This window comes from Lepisosteus platostomus, chromosome 26 (assembly GCF_059453375.1).
Source record: "Lepisosteus platostomus isolate fLepPlt1 chromosome 26, fLepPlt1.hap1, whole genome shotgun sequence".
Classification (NCBI taxonomy): domain Eukaryota; kingdom Metazoa; phylum Chordata; class Actinopteri; order Semionotiformes; family Lepisosteidae; genus Lepisosteus; species Lepisosteus platostomus.
Window position 1 is genome coordinate 13,549,531 of NC_142636.1, and position 14,288 is coordinate 13,563,818.

At 48.6% G+C, this 14,288-nt stretch overlaps 1 protein-coding gene across 2 annotated transcripts in view; it reads left to right on the top strand.

The window, feature by feature from the left end:
* The first annotated feature begins 225 nt into the window (after positions 1-225).
* Positions 226-14,288, top strand: part of kcnj21 (potassium inwardly rectifying channel subfamily J member 21) — a 44,092-nt gene continuing 30,029 nt past the window's right edge. The window contains exon 1 of one of the 2 annotated variants that reach the window (XM_088621519.1): positions 226-343. The gene's annotated coding sequence lies outside the window, so the exon portion shown is untranslated. Of the gene's footprint in view, positions 344-3,602; positions 4,466-14,288 lie in introns of those variants that run through there. The other variant, XM_088621515.1, reaches the window with a different exon arrangement.

Genomic DNA, 14,288 nt, shown 5'->3' on the forward strand with positions numbered 1-14,288 from the left:
GGCTCAGTAATTCTTTAGTTTCTCTCCCGTATCTGTAGGCCTCTGAGCTGCTGCCCTCGCTGGTTCTGTTAATTGCGTTTTCCCGGCTCTTATGCAAGGGCAGCTGTCGTGTGTCCTTGGGCTCACCCTGCTCTTCCTTCTGACAGGCCCTTCAAAAGCCGAAAGAAAGGACGGAGAAGGGGAATTGAATTCTCTTTCGTCCAGCAGCGCTCTTTAATGGGATTATTTCCACTCAACCCTCCCGTGTTTCCTGCCAGAGACAGTTAAGCCCTTCCAAAACCCTTTTGTATCCAGAGAATCTAACGGCCTCTGACAACAGGAACTCAGACTGCTCAAGACTCTGGTAAGTAATCGAACCCTTAGCACAATGAAGTCAGTGCTTGATGCTTAATATTCTTTCTGCCCTCTACTGTAGGTGGCAGTGCACTTCGAGCCACTGTGTATGACTGTGGGGGCTTCTAATTTGCTTTTTACCCTGAGCGATTGCATAATCTCCTGTTCGCGGGAGAAGCTTGAAAGTCTACCTTATCTTTTCATGCTCTTCTCTATACTGGCAGCTGGCAGGGGTTCGAAGGTCACTGAGCTGGAGGCTCTGGTTTTTGGGGGTTTTCTCCTGGTGCTCCTGTTTCCTCCCACAGTTCAAAGACATGCTGGTAGGTCAACTGGCTTCTGGGAAAATGGGCCCTCCTTTACACAAAGGGTGGTGGGAGTATGGAGCGATGCCAACACCATGGTCTCTTTCAAGAAACGGCTGGCTCTTTGGATCTACACAACTACACAACCAAGGCTGTGGATAGGCCACATGCGCATTTCACAAATTTTGCAAACGTTCTGTTCTTGCATTCTGTACGAGGGACAAGCTCAGAGAGAGCTGGATCTCACCCAGGTGCTATTAGATTCTTTTACTCCATCCTGTATATGTCCAGCTGCTCTTTGGTAGTTCAACAGGTGATCTGGGAGAACATTAGACTTATAGCCAGAGCCTTCCAGAGAGGAGAACAGAAACGACTGTTATCTACAACCAGACTCTATATAAACAAGAGGTTTACGATGGCCAGTGCTGGGTGCAGAATTGGTGAATGTGCTGCTGGCAGGGATATAAATGATGACTTCAGTTGCGGTGCTGGATTTTCTGCTTTGGACTGCTCGCTTCTCTGAGTGATTTTCCAGTTCAACAGAAGCCAATCGGGGCATAATAAGGATTCCCAAAGCTAACAGATGAGACGCTGTTGCTGGGAAAACACATCGGGAAGCCAAAATCCAAATGCAGCCAAACGCAGAAGAGGCCACTCGGATCTGCCAGCTACAGAACATCAAAAGTTAGTTGGTGCAGTGACTCAGGAACATGTCCTCCCAGGGTCTCGTGTTATTTTGTGTTTGCAATCGCCAGTTTTATCTCTGTGCCTCAGCTCAGAGTCCCAAGGGGAGACTCGTCAGGACAGAGGGGATCCCAAAAAAAAAAGCCGGATCAGCTCCGGATCAGTGGAGTCAGCTCCACTTTGAGCTGAGCTGGGTACTGGGGGTGCAGCTCCTCTATAGGGGCGTCCTGGGACAAGGCAAGAGCCAGGAGAGCCCGACCTGAGCGATCCCAGCCCATCCCAGACCCATCCCGGTCTCCGTCCCGGCTGGGAGTGGCGTCGTCGTTCCTGCAGGTCTGACGCGGTGACGTGTGGCCCGAGGGCTGTGAATTCTGGGCGCTGGCGGTCCGCAGCGATAGCAGCACGATCGCAGGTCTGAGGACTGGGAGATCTCGCCGGCTGTGGTCCCCAGACCCGGGCCGCACGCGTGTCACAACATGCACGGCCCCTCGCTTTGTGAAGCGCCTTGGGGCAACCTTGCTGTGCAAGGCGCTATATAAAAATACATTGAATTGAACTGCATACGGCACACAGCCAAGATTGCAGTAGGACCCTATGTGACTGACGACTGCTGTAAGTCATGGAGCTGGCAGAAAAGAGAGACAACTGGGTGTCCTTCGCCAGAAGACGGGATCTGAAATCGATGTCGCAGGAAAGCGCTAATCAGATCACCGAGGGACCGGAAAAAGAACAGGTGCTTGTTTCTGATCTGGTGAACGGGTTCTGATGGCCCGTGGGGAATCGCGGTCTCGTGACTGGTTGATGGAGCCGTCAGATACGGACCCCTTTCGAATCGTCGCTCTTTTGAGGCCGTTACCCTCCGCCGTCTGAAGGGCAGACCTGTGACGAACCGCAAGGATTCCCGCTGTGAAAAACAACTCCGATGGACTCCTCGTCCGGCAGTCTTAGCCAGGTCTGCATCTGCATGCGTTCCAGTATGAAGAAAAAAAATACTTTTTTCTTTGCCTTTTTATTTGTATCCTCTTCTTTGAGTAGACCGCCTGGGCTTATTTTGCCAAAAGGTTTCTTTGGGTTTAATTTCCCGGTCCTGGAGGACTGGTCAGTGTGTCTGCAGGTTTCTCTAATCTCTCTAACACAGTGCTGGGAGAAGCTGTCAGACTGGACCAGCAAAGAGGGCATTTAGCTTGTTAAGAGCTGAGCTGGAATGGTGTCTCATGGGAGCTGGAATGCACAGCTCTGGTCTAAATCCTGGAGCAAGTTAATGAGTCAAATGGAGTCTGTGTTGGGTCAAAGGTCAACACGTTTGGAATCTTGTGCCTGTAGCTGTGTAGATGGGGAATTCCAGAGGCCAGTCTGGCATAGCTCTACTGTCTGCATTTGCTAGACAGAAATGCCCTATTTGTGCTGGAAACAAACCTCCTCTTTCTCTAAACTCCGTCCTACTTCTTTCACGTTTTCAGTTCAATATTCCCACCCGCTGTGGAATTACACTTCAAAGAGAAAGTGGGTACTCACGGGGTTGTTGTTTTTCAAATCGCACTTGACTTTACTGTTTAATTAGCGTTCGTGTGTGTATTTGATTGAACAGCCGGCTTGGTCCGTTCAGGTACTCGAGTGGCATCATGAGCCGCGGGGGGGTCTAGCTCCGAGGTAACCCGGAGGCGCTCCGCTGAGCCTGGTCCGAGTTTAATATCGAGCGAGCCACGCGTGGACAGCTTCGTGACCTTCATCTCCATCCAGCGTTACTCCTCCCACTTCCTCACTCTCATTTAAGCTCTCCGCCCCGATCTTCCCCTCCGACTCTCTCCTGTCTCGTTATTACGAGTTAGTACATCAGCCCGTACCTTGTGCGATAGCGCGTCTGCCTGACACGATACCCACGGTACCATTCTACGACTTTTCGAGTTGAAAAGCGGTGGGTTGGATTGCACGGCGCACGCTTTCGTGTTAAAGGAGAACGGGGAGTGCTCTCATGGTTGTAATGGTGACGTGAGATCCGAATCGTAGCATTTCATTATCGAATGAACTCCAGCGGAAGGTCGGTCCGTTCACCTTCTACAAAGCCGGGCAGCGGCAAGACCACTAAACCCAGTTCCAGCTGAGCTCTTTGTAGCTGGTTGGTGCTGCGTTGAACAATGTAACACCGATGTTGTCCATACACTCAGATGAGCGTTGGTCGCTCGTAATTACGTCATAATTTAGAGTCTCGTAATTACGAAATGACTCGTCATAACCGTCGACGTCGTTTTACGTGGTAGTTCTTCTCGCACAGGGCGAGACACCACACGGTTGTGCTTCAGTTCTGAGTCGGCACAGCCAGGGCGATGAAGAGGAGATTTCGCGGCGAAACGACCCGTCTTGGACAGCGGGAGAAGTCTTTGAAGAAGGGCATGGGCACAACACGACCTTCCTTCAGAAACATGTTCCCGACCCCGGGCGATCATCGTGGCTGATGAAGGACCCCCACTTGTGCTCGAGTGGTCTTCCAGCGAGAGACACCAGCCGCAGCCGGAGAAGTGAGAGGGCTACCCCCCCTTTTATTTCTCAAGATGCGGCCCTTAATCCATGACTTTGATTGCCGGTGTGGTTCAGCACCAGCAATAACACGAGCAGACGAGCCCTTGCCGCTTGTCAGCCCCCGCGGGGGCTCTCTCGTCTCCTATTGTGACATTTAACCGTGACATTTACACGACCCTTGCCTCGGCTGGCGCGCAGGATAATGACTCTCCTCGTCACGTTCCGAGGGGCAGGCAGGGAGCGCGGCGTGCGAGGAGACTGTCAAGGAGAGGAAGGAAGTGATTTCCACCCGTTTAAGCAGGCCCTTCATGGCGACTGCCATCTGTCTCTACGTGTAGATGGCAAATTCCACGCGCAGTCCAGGCCGGGCTAGGTTGCATTTAAAGGCGCAGTGTTTTGTTTCCGCCACGTTTCTCTCTCAATTTCTTCGGGGGATTGTGTGTGCGTGGATGCCCGCGCTCGCATGTGTTACTCTCAACGCGCGGAGAACGAGTTTTAATTTGAGAACAGGCTACCACACAACGCAGCAGCTCCTCACGGACGGGTGATGCGAGAGGGCCGGTATGCGAAGCGATTGCAGTAGCAGCCCACTGCCGCCAGAGGCCGCTGGAATCCCAAGGGACTCTCTTGTAAGTATGCTGGTATTGTAAATGAGATGGTAATGGCTTTGCAGATGATCGGTGAATGTCTAGAACCCACACGTTCGCATCTAGAACTGTGTTTGCTATATTATGGGGTTAGCTCGGAGCGGGTGGTGCTTGGGTTTGGCGACAGTTTGTCTGAAAGTCTTTTCTTTTGCAATTTCCTTAAGAATACTTCAATAAATCCTCCTGGCTCCGACCGGGCAGTTTTGCGATCCCTACAAAGGTATCAAAGCAAATGTACTTGAGGGTGTGATGCCTGATCTTCCACTGCTCTGCCCTCGTCCTTTCAACAGAGGGAGAAACTAGATGCTGATTGTTTTAGCAGCATCTATATCCTTCTGTCATTCAAGTTCAAGTTTATTGTCATATGCAGCTGAGCACAATGAAATGCTTGCTCGCATGTTTTCCTCATATGACAAATGACGGAACATGGACATGGCATAACCAAGGACAATTCTTGGAGACAGGCACAGGGTAGTGTTGTTAGAGAATGACACGTCCCGTATGAGCGATCCGTCTCGTCCAAAGCAGTGTTTCTGGTTCAGAACGCAGGATGTCTCAGGATCTTTAAGGAGGTAGCAAACCAGCCCCTGTTCTCGGCTCCTGCTTTGTTTATGGAAAAGAAGTCTAATGCACGAGCATCAGTAAGAAACTCCTCAGGATCGTTGAGGCTCATCAATCATCTTGCAACACTTTAAAGATGTACTGTAGATGTTGGAACACCAGATTACTTTTCTATGCCTGACAGCCTGCTGCTGCACAGACATTTGCCTTTTTAACTCTGTTGGTTGATATTGACAGATGCAATCCCTGTTGTCATCTCAACGTTTAGTGCTCTTCATTCGTGGTTGTGAATCAGCGATGATCAACTCATTTACATTCTGTTTCCTGCTTGGTGAGGTTTCTCGGTAGCACGAGGAACTGAAGTATTTTTTTTTTTGGTTTGTTTGTTTGTGCCGGGCGGAGATAAGCAGGAATTTATTCTGTATGCATCATCTGCTTTGATAACAAAAAAGAAAAATCCCTAGGATGTTCCTTAAAGGTTGCACCAATGTAAAAAAGAGAACAGAATGCAACACGTATGTTAATCTGCATATTAATTGCACTGTTTTAACACAGACCAGACCCAATGGCTTTTGTTAACTTCAGGGCTTTTTAGTACAGTACAGTTAAAGGTGTAGTATAGTCAAATCGAAGGATGTTATGTTAAAATTTTGTAATGCTCTGGAGACACAGGAGAAAAGTATTAATAGAGTGAATAACCCCACCCCCCACCCCCCCCATCAGGCATTGATTCTGATGTCATGGGCTGTGAAAAATACAGACTGTATATCCTAATATTCTATTGGCCATTTCTATTATTTCTCCAGAAAGGACTAGATAGACAATTATGTGGGTTCACAAACGTTTCATAGACTGCTTCTTTCCCATCTCGTATCTATAACACAGCCAACAGGTGCCGGAGAAATTTGGAAATGTGAGTATTGAGAAGCGCAGGTCAGTGGTGGTGAGTAGCAGTTACTGGTGTGTTTTGTGTGTGAAAAGGTGCATGCCCTGCCAGGCTCGAAAATGCATGAGCTTGGGTTTTTGACTCAGAACAGAAGGAAAACAGCAGAACAGCCGAAGGGCCTGTTAAATATTAATGCGTTTAACGGAGATCTCGGATTTTGCGCACGACACTTTTGCCTTGAACTGTGGCCACACACACACACACACACACACACACACACACACACACACACACACACACACACACACACACACACACACACACACACACACACACACACACACACACACACACATTGAGAAAGGCTGTCTGACTCTCCCTGGCCTGTCCAGACATCTCTGTCCTTATAACAGACCTCCTCAGATCTGCAGTTCTGACTTCCAGATGGGCAGCAACAGGCAATCTATTGAACAAGTGTAAGCAAACGTGTTCTGTAGAAAAAGTGGCAGCTCACTTGAACTGCCGAGCTGTTTAAGGAGTCAAGTCTGTGTTATTTGTAATTCCAACCATATACTCTCAACTGTGTGTCTCCTTCTTTATTGCACTTTGAGCTCAAAACATCTCTTTTTGTGTTTTATTCTGGAAAAAAAAGACTTGCTTGTTTGGCTGTTCAGTGACGTTATTGATCTGAGGATCATCCACCAGTGTCGTTCTATGTGGTAAAAACACAGTGCAATCATGACAAGGCAGGGAGACAGGGGGAGACCTGATGCACACAGTGTGAAACCACAGTACAGCCCGGAGGGGGTCAGACAGGGAAAGCTGTGAAAAACGGGGGTGCTGGGGTCGAGCTTCAGAGGGGCTCCGCATTTCTCCAACCACAGAAAAATATCCAGCTGTCAGTGACTGATGATCCTGGAGGCTTTTGATGATGATGATGATGGAGATGGTGATTTAATGATGATGACGGTGGTTGTGATGTTGGTGGTGTGGTGGTTGTGATGATGATGAGGATGAAATTAGTGACACCGCTCGCATGTCAGAAGCACGGGGATGAGGGAGGCGGTAAGGGTCAATGTCGATTAGACCTTAATGAGGACCATGTGGGCTAGTTAGACACCTTATCCTGATCTCCAGTATGGCTGCAGAGGACTCAAGTGTTCCAAGATGGATAAGAGCTGCCCAGGACTGCAAGGCCAGCTGCCAGTGTGAGAGGTCAGGGTGTCGTGGTCTAGGCTTGGACCTGTCAGCTGCTGGTGATGCCATTCTTGTGCTACAGTTCTCATGCAGCTTATTGCTGGTCTGGAAGTATGTCCAGTCCACCTCCATCCCCATTCCAATGGTACTGGATCATCTGAGGCTGTGATGAAGAGTAACGATGTGTGGCATTGAACAGTTTGTTTTTTAATAGGATTGAGATCTGGGGGGGGGGGGGGAAGGTAACCCCAAAACGTCCTTAAATGATCTTAAAACTCATGATGCTCAAGCCCAGCACAAACCTCCTGCCTCCGAGAGACACGATTTTCGCCGTTTGGCCAGAGGTTCCTAATATTGTGGCCGGTGAGTGCGGATCTTTCGCGGGTCTCAGTTCTAACCACAAGCCCGCAGATCCCGAGGCCGCAGCGAGACAGAGCGTCGTCTGGATTCAGCGAAGCCGAAAGCTACGAGGCGCTGTCTTGTTGTGTGTCACCGGGTGCCTTCTTGTTCGGTGTGCGTGGCGCTCGCTAATTGCTTGAAAGAGGCTTTTAATTTCAAGATGCCAGCGTGATACATGGCGTTAGCGCAGCACGGGGGGACAGCCGGAGAGCTGGAGTAGCTGACGGAGGGCGACAGCACTGAATAATTCATGCGGCGAGAGGGGCTGAGAGAGTCTCAGCCTGCCAAAACAAACAGGAGAATGACAAACGTGCATTTATCTGGCTTTGAGCAGCAGTTACAGGAGTATTGTCATGTGGAAGCAGCGGGGCTCTGTCTTCTTGAGGGCCCTTCTTGGCAACCGACTCCAGCTGCACAGTGAAATCCAGAAACGCACTGCCCAGCGGCCTGTGGCCCATGGAAAATCACACCCCTGGCCCTGCTCTCCAACCCCCCTGACCCGCAGCCCCCCTACCTCCAAAGCTCTCACACAGAAAGAGGGCTGGAGGACTCGGCTGGTTATAACAAACCACTGCCTTCGAAACAAAATACCTGACTCTCAAAAATGCGCATTAATTAATTCTATTTCTCTTGTGACGCCCTCAGAGCTCTGGCATTCTGTGCGTCAGAGAGCCGCCTTCCCTGAGTGCTTTCAAATCCAGACCTCCTTCTTCAGAAGGGCTTTTACTTGATGGGGTTCTGCGTCTGTTCCTTGCATCTTCATCTGCATACTAAATTGTTTTTAATTGAGCTCATTGTGTTGCCTCTTCTCCTTGTTGACTTTTTTCCTAAGTGCTTTGAGACGCTATGTTTAAAGACTGTATATAAACAAAAACGAGCACGTCCAGGCAGTTTCTCCCACACAGACACAGGAAGAGCCTGCAAACTATGACATCAAGGCCTGACATGCCCAGGACGGGACTTCTATCCATCATGGGACACACACTTGTACAACGCAACCAAGAGACTCGTTAACCCAGCCAACATGTTGGGATGGTGGAAAGTTCGTAGGGGGACATGCAAACTCCATACAGAACGTACCCCAGGCCAGAACGACTGTCCTACGAGCTGTGAAAGGCAGAACCCTCATACCTCACCGCTGTGCTATTTAAGACACATCACACCTCTGTTAAATGACACATTTTGGGGGAGGGAGTCCTAAAGATGGACCTTTTTTTTCCTAAAACCCTTTTCAAGTGATCGGCAACCAAGAAAGCTTCTAAAATCATTTCTAAACCTTCAAGATTTTACTGTAGGATCGAGACCAGACAAAGCAGTTTAACCATAAGAACACTCCCGGGCTCTTAATTTCACTCTTACTCAACTTTACTCTGATTTGACCGTTGTTTCACTGGGCTTTGGGACATCTTGCAGGGTTTGTGGGTTGTTTTTTTTACCAACTGTTGCTGCATTAAAAAAAAATCTTTAGTTTGTTGCAAATGATGTCTCATCGATCTGACATCACACACACAAATAATAATTAAGACCATAAAAGCTATGGGGTCGGCAAAGACAAAGAGCGTTGCTGTTATCGAGTTGGTTATCTGCCTCGTTACTCCAGAAAAAATATGTTCTGTCCGCCGCATTGACTGTAATAAATTGGAGAAGAAAAATTGCATCATGATATATAATCTAGAAATAATAGCTTACACCCTGGGCTGCGAGAGGAGACGATCAGGAAACGCTATCTTCAACAGTGTCGAAATGAAAACATGCTGCTGTCTGGTTAGCTCAAACAGGAAAAAAATACAATAAATATATCCGAGGACGTCTCAGATTAATAGAGATCGAGAGAGAGAGTTTCTGTTTTCAAGCCTCGGTTGTTTGATAGATTTAGTCATTTGTCCGCTGCACATAACGGGTTTTTGTTTTGGTCTTTCTTTCCTTTTTTCCCCTGAGCAATATGTAAAGAGTCCATTTGCTGCGACAAGGCTAATGTGACTGAGCTTAATCACAGCTTTCGACTCGGCGGCGTCCGAAATAATTGCAATTATAGCTCAACTGATTTCCTTCATGTTTTGCACTCCTCGTCATCGGCTGCCGGCGGCGAACTAAACCGATTTCATCGTGCATTTGTTTATCCCGTCGCGTCTGAACTTGCGTTGGGTTTGATCGATGGGTCGGTGCTGAGAAAACCAATGTTTTACCGAAACGGAACTTGATCTGCAGCAGTAACTCGTTATTCCAGAACTGAGGAAGAGGGACCGGAGCGCAGACCTTTCACGTTGTCGTCTTCGGCATGACAGAGGTGTTTCAGTGGAGGGGTACAGACAGACACCCCTCAGACAGCTGTTCTACAGCTGGCGTGCAGAACAAGCGTTTTTCGGTGACGTTACCTTGACAACACACACACACAAACAGATAACAGTCCTTAACCTCAAGCGACCACCCTGAAACTGTGGTGAACAACCGTAATCTACTGCGATAGTCGATTTCTATGGACCGAGAGCAAGTTTTCCCTTTCAAAATCGATTTAGAGATTGAATTCTTCCTGTCTAGTAGGGACCGGGCCTACTTCCATCCTTCTAAACACTATTCTTAAAGCCGTCGTGGGGCGAATCGTAGCGAAACTGCAGCACGAAGTGTAAAGCTCCGTTTTGTCAAAGCCGGAGAGGGGATTTATATCCTGACGCGAGGGACAGGAAACGGCACAGAAACGGACGTAAGAGCGAAGTGTGTTTGGATTTCATGAGATCGCGGTGAAACGATTAACACAACGCGCCAAGCGTCAAACACCTCCAAAAGAGGTGTCTAGCAACCCCTGGTCATTTAAAAAAAGCTGGAGACGTAGAACATCAGCGTCTATCTTGAGTGCTGGAACGGTGAAGACTTTCGCCATGAACTCATGTCAGAAAAATCATTTCTCGTGCAAAGTAACACATCTGCTAACAGCGCTTAATTATTGTATTTTTCATTAATTCGTTTTAGTTTGACCTCCCTGGTCAATGAAAGAAAGCAATCGTGTGGGACGGTGTCATTCTGGAGAATGGGACAAGTGGCTGACAGGTGTCTCTTGTTGGTCAGGTGTTTGTTGTTGGATAATTAGGCTCATCAAAGAGCCTCGAACATCCTGTCAGCCTGTCTTCCTTTGACTTCGCCGTTTGTAGTCGAAAACAAAAGCAAAACAAACGGCACAGAGCTTTCTGTGAAAGAAGAGCGGTTTTAAACATGGAAAGAAATGGGAAAACTCAGAGAGCCACGGCGCAGATATTAGCATATCAAAATCCACCATCTGAAACATAACGAAGATCGTCGAGTGAAGATGTTTATCACCACTGTTAATGAAGAGCCTAAAGCGACTGAAATCTTCAACTCTCCAGCGTGCAAGAATGAACACTTCAAAATCCACAGGTCAAAGCAGATGGAGATAGTGGTATTACGAAGGCAGTTCTGCAAAATGTAAACCTCTAATTAGCAGCAATTGCTGGAAAGTCAGAATTTATTCATAACTACAAAGATCAACTAATAATGATGAATAACTTACACTCATATAACTCTTTTCTGGACACTCCACACAAAGCGCTGTACAGGTAATGGGGATCCCCTCCACCACCACCACCAATGTGCAGCATCCACCTGGATAATGCGACGGCAGCCAGAACGCTCACCACGCCAAAGAGGCGTCTATTTTATTTAAATGTACTTATCATTCATATTAATTCCATGATCACGAATGCACATGACCTGAGTCACATGAAAGGTGCTATATAAAATAAAGTTTATTATTATTATTATTATTATTATTATTATTATTATTATTACCTGACCGCAAAGCGAAAAAGACGTTTTAACGTTTGCAGTCTGTGGGCGTTGCACTGTCAGCGTGATGGCTGCTTCCGTACGAGCACCGCACGGCTCCACGAGTGGCCGTGGGCATCTGCAGAATAAAAGAGACTATATTAAATCAGCGGCCTCGTCCTGTCGGAGCGCAGGCACAGAGCCTGTTCCTGTGCCCTTTCGGTGGAATTTGCTCACAATTCCTTGGCGACATGCTGGGCAGACAGTAAATATCACAGAGGGTTTAGTGCTCCATTCATTAACCTTTGAAGCTTGTACGCTACCTCTCTTAGCCCACCAGCGCTGATATGCGGTTGTCACGCTGTGTTTAACGCCTTAACGTGCGGATTAAAACCCACGGGCGGCGGTTCACGTTGCTGGCTCTGAGCTCTTTTGCTCCCCGGGTCCGATTGGGGGACTGACATTTTTAGTGGGGTTTCGGCTGGTTCTCCAGTGACGCCCTGTCCATAAGTCAGATGGTCCCTCTGGGTGCCTCCCGTCCCTGAGACGTGCTTCAGGTATAGCCTGCGGGTTCCGATCGTTACCGCAAATTTTGTGCGGATGGTCTTGCTTTGAGGACTTTCAGAGTAAGAGTACCCTAGTTTTCCAGGTCTATGGAAAATAAGCTGTCCGAAGGCAGTTCTTAAGCTTTCAATATATGTGTTGTACGCACCAGCGCCAGATGCGATCTTTAAAGGAGCCGACAACAGACACCCTTTGACAGCCCTCGGCTGGTAATTGTCCCCAGATTCCAATTGGAAGACGCACATTTGGCCTCGATGGACCTCCGATTAAACAGCACAGCATGGAGAGGATGCTTTGAAGACGTGTCCAGTGCCAGAAAAGAATGGATTGCAATAATACAACTTCTCACGATTCCTGTTAAAGTCCACCTATGGGAAGCGGATCATAGCGGCACTTCAACATGCCAATAACAGAGCTGTCTTAGATGAGCAGGAAAAGGGTTAATCTGAGTATGGAAATTCTATTTAACGGAAGTAACATTGAAACGACTTTGTGCATTTGAAAAACCTATTGTCATACACAGTCTCTCTCACACAGGCACACAAGCATAGAGACACTCTTACACCCAGGTACACAAACATGTAGACACTCAATCTAACGAAGAAAGGTACAGAAACATGTAGACACACACACACACACACACACACACACACACACACACACACACACACACACACACACACACACACACACACACACACACACACACACACACACCACTTTGAAAGGAAATGGTATTTTCCTGGCTGGGAAGAGGGGTCTCCCAGGGGGCCAGGAAGCATCAGATGAAAGATGTGATAATCATCCTAATGGGCTGCCTCTTGCATCAAGGAGATTGAGACACAAGAAAAGAAAACAAAACCAAAAGAATAAATAAATAAAATCACAGTGCATAACACAGAAACTTCATTGGCCCAGGAAGAATTAAGCTCCCAAATTGCAGCTCCTGTTATTCTGCTCTTTGATCCCATGTAAACCAAGCACCCCTGCTGTTCGAAATTTCATCAGACGTGAAAGACATACAGGAGCTTTCCGGCGTGCTTGTTGGGGGGCCACCTGCTCATTCAACGCGCAAAGAGACCATCCCCCCATTTTCTTTTCTTGAAATGAGAACAGAGCTGCTCCAGTTTCCTCCCACAGCCCCAAAGACATGTTGGTACCGTTCCCATGTTTGTGCTGCCAGAGCAAGCAAGGACACGCGGTTCGTCGGCTCCTGGTGCGAGAGGGAGCGTCCGTGTCCGTTTGCGCCCCCTAGCGGACTGGTGCCCCGTCCAGGGCGTCTCCTGCCCGCTGGGACACGCCCTCCCCGTGTCCCTGAGCTGGGTGAAGCAGTTAGACATTACTTGGAGGGAAGAAAAGAAAAAAAAAACAGCTCAGGTATTCAAATTCCTGAAAGTCACTGCCTGCGTCAATCTGAGTGGCCTTTTCCCCATTCCCTCTCCTGCCCTCTCGGGAATTCCGGGACTCAAGAATTCCGGGCTTGTGAAATCCCACCTCGTTCGGGCGGTTGGGGAGATTTTTCCAAAAACAAAAGCGGACAAGGGCGCAGCGCTGTGGTACAGTAACATTTCCAGACCTCCGTCCCGGCTATCACTCTGATGATGTGCGCCGTTTCCTGCCAGAACAGAGCGCAGACCGAACAATGGCGGGACTGTTTGCATTCATGCATGATAGCCGAGCGACGCCGTTGGAGATGGTGCTTTATTGGCAATTATGATCATTATGATCCACAGGGAGCCTGTGGCTCTTTTTTTTTCTCGGGAATTGTGGAACAGGCGAGTATTGGAACCGACGCCGCACATCATCACACACACACACACGCGCGCGTGCGCCCGTGGGATTCGCGGAGAGCAGTGGACTGTGGGGAGGGGGGTCGAGGGGTGACTGAACCCCGGCATGGTGGACAACAGCTCCGACTTCCAGTCTGTCTGCGCCTTTAACATCTCCTCCACACAGCGCGCTCAGAATACCACCAGGCTCTTCCACGGAGGAGGGGGCTAGTTTGTTTGCTCATAGACAGGTGCATTTATTTGTTTTTTTTCCCAATCAAGGTTCAAGACTGTATATTCCGCAGCCTGTAGTCTAACAGGGCCCCTGATGTTCAGAGGGTGTTACATCGCTTTATTCGCTTCAAAACGCGGACTTCTGTCCCGGTTCCGTAACACACTCATGTTTTTATGTTCCCTCTGCCTGGGTCCAGACGGCCCGTCCCAACCGTGACCCGAGACAGTGGGATCCCAGACAGGTCCCAGTCCTGACATTGCACGGATCGCCCAGGATCGATCAGAATGACCGCACCACACACTCACTGGCTGAACCTTCCGACCTTTCAATCAACCGCCAGGGTCGCATAATCCGTGGCACAGTCCACGTTTTTCAGACCCTGTTTTTTTTTTACCAAAACGGAGGCAAACAGATAAA